General features: G+C 34.2%; 1 long non-coding RNA gene across 2 annotated transcripts; it reads right to left on the reverse strand.

The window, feature by feature from the left end:
• Positions 1–260: 260 nt before the first annotated feature.
• On the reverse strand, positions 261–2,680 carry LOC127118844 (uncharacterized). 2 transcript variants are annotated; one of them, XR_007802387.1, is made up of 2 exons: positions 2,173–2,680; positions 261–649 (listed from the first exon to the last, which is right to left on the reverse strand). It is a non-coding gene; the product is annotated as an uncharacterized LOC127118844 (long non-coding RNA). The 2 variants fall into 2 exon arrangements; XR_007802388.1 differs by having other exon boundaries at positions 261–656.
• Positions 2,681–3,118: the final 438 nt, after the last annotated feature.

Raw genomic sequence — 3,118 nt, forward strand, 5'->3', positions numbered from 1 at the left:
ACTTGTGGGTCATATGGATTGCATCATGACATTGGAATTGATTATGTATGGCAGGTTTTAGTTGGTCAACTATAAAGTATTGATTTTGACTGATTAATCTCTTTATAGACCTTTTTCAATACACTAGTCCTTTAGTTGTTTAGTTTGGATTCAAGGCAAGGCATTGTGGTTCATTCAAGATTCAAGACTCGTGTTCAAATTCAAGATCAAGTTTCATTCAAATTTCAAAAGATTCAAATTTAAGTTTTCAAATTGTAAAGTGGAGGAAAATTATATGCATTACTTGAGGAACAAGTTACAATCCATACACAAGTCAAGGTACCAAAAATCAAGTACAAGTTACATTGCTGTTGCAAAATTACAAAGAAATTACATTTTTTTGATATAGTTGACTTTTGGTCAAAATGTTGACTTTTGGTCAACAATTGACGTTTGACTGACCCTAACACTAACTTCCCTCCCTCGACCTATTTCTTGCTAAATCCCCAAGTCACCTTCACCCATGTTCATGTTGTCATCAAGTTATTGCACCATAACTCCATGCATATTCCATGTTTACCAAGCCACCAAATTTATACCTTGGCATGACAAAGGCCACCCAAACTTCATCAATTCTTTCCTGCTATGCCTGAAGATCCGCAATCAAGACCTACACACTTTAGTACATCATAATCATATTGCAAGAATAAATGCTACCAAATGCACTCATATTGATATGTTCATGCTATGCAATTCAATAAATCATAGTAGACCAAACATACAATTCCACAAGGCAATGCATTCATCATCATGTCATTACATACCATTCAGATTTAAATCAAAAGAAGGCCAACACATACCTAATTCATAACATGGTGCGTGCATAAAGATGATGTAGACCCTATGCGAGCTAGGTAGAAACAATTGAAATCCAATAATCCATGTCATGTGCATACCCTGGCACAATGCAGGTGCAGAGCTCAACGCATTTTTGCAGAGCTTAATGCAGCCTGCAAAGTACCACAACCCAAGACCACGATCATCCACACAATCATCATAAACAATATATCATCACCAAATTCCAGCAACACAAACAAAAAGATCCATAAACATTTCAAATACATCATAAGCATACATTCAAACATGCATCAATTTCCATCAAATTTAGCACACACAAACAAATCCTTAGTCATGCTAATGAAATACCACCTATACACAACAATCATGACCTAAGATTCATACAAACATACACATTGCAATCCATAACATCTATTCAATTTCCATCAAAATCAGTATACCTCCACAATAGCCTACATAACAAACCATTCCAACTAAACTTCCAGTTGCTAATTTTCAATAAACTCAGAATTTCAATTCATTAACTAACCTCTAAAAGTCGCATTGATCCAAAAATAGTCCATGGCAGTTCAAGTTCACAAGCAATGCAAGTTTTCATAACATTTCAAATTCAAACAATTTCACAATATTAACTCGATCCTAACTAATTTCTAACTTAAAACATACTGATTGCTTTTATAAAGACCGCAATTAACTTATAACTAAGTTCTCTCCTAATTGTCATTAACATCAACGGTAACAAGCTTATTAACTCAAGTTTACTAATTGATAACTAACCTAAAATTTTGCATAACAATTTTAACAGAAGTTAACTAACACTTAATTCAAACACTTCACTAAGAAATAACTTATTTCAAATTTATTCAACTAAGAAATAACTTCTAAAATTTATCATAACATAATGATTAATCTAACACTAACAGATACTAACTGCACAATCTACCTCCAATTCTTCACACTCTTAACTCACTCCAACTCAGTCTATAACTAACTTAACAAACTACAACTAACTGCATTGAACAGAAAACCAAACTCTTTTAGTAACTCATAATAAACTTTCTCTTTCAATTCACTAAATGAAACAGCTACCCTAACACCTAACAAATTGGGCTTTAATTCTATGCCCAAATCAGTTACATCATCATCGTCTATATAATTCCACATCACTCTCAAATTCAACAACGATGACAATAACAATCACCACTCCACAAAGGCACTGGAAATTCTCACTTTCTTAATCACTCTAAAATTATCTCTTTAAGTTCTCTCTATAATTCATCACTCTCTGTAAACTCCCTCACCATTTAGAAAGAGGTTGCAAGTTCGAGTTATTACCTGAATATCCTTAATCCTCCTCCATTTTCAACTTCGTCGTCTTCAATTCCTACAACACTGGTGCCATTCTCCACCTCATAGGTGAGCTCTGTTTCTTCTTCACCTATTCACGTAAGTCTTGTCACCATCATGTAGGGTTAAGTATGAGGAATCAAATCCTTAAGGTGTTAGGCTTTGATTCCTCCTCTATGACATTTAATTTCTGTTTTTTGCTTTTTAGGGTTCATATGCTTTTCAATTTGGTTTGTCTTTTTGGTTAGGAATCAAGGATGTTCGATAGGAGATTGAGGATGAGAGGCTTGAGACGAGTTGAATGATGTGTATTTAAGGTCATTTGGACCTCCTCCTCCGTCGGAGGCGATTTTCGGCGCGACGAGGCCTAACTCTGGTGAGTGAAGCTATTAAAAGTGTGTGAGAGAGAGAGAGAGGCATTGTGAAACAAGGAACATGAGAGATGATACTGTTGTATTCCATATGCCCTTTGGTACTCGAATTGGGCTTCAAAGGCAAAGGCCCATGGTTTTGAAATTTCTCACCTCCTATTCTCCACTGGAAAACTTTACTTTATACCCCTACATTTATCCATGTACCCCTACATTTTATAAAAAGTACCAATTTTATCCCTACGTTTTATAAAAAGTATCAATTTTATCCTTATATATTTTTTATTAATTTATTATTTTATTTTTAAATATTTTTTAAATTTTATTTTGCGTACCTGAAGAGTTTGCAAAAGAGTTCCAGTAGTATTTTTTAACTTTTCTTGTGTGTACCGGAAGACTTTGCAAAAGAGTTCCGGTACACAAAAATTGACTACCGGAACTCTTTTGTAAAGTCTTCCGGTATACAAAAAAAGTTTAAAAAAATATTTGAAAAATGAGTACCGGAACTCTTTTACAAAGTCTTCCGGTACACAAAAATTGACTACCGGAACTCTTTTCCAAAG

The sequence above is a fragment of the Lathyrus oleraceus genome, chromosome 2 (genome assembly GCF_024323335.1).
Source record: "Lathyrus oleraceus cultivar Zhongwan6 chromosome 2, CAAS_Psat_ZW6_1.0, whole genome shotgun sequence".
NCBI lineage: Eukaryota > Viridiplantae > Streptophyta > Magnoliopsida > Fabales > Fabaceae > Lathyrus > Lathyrus oleraceus.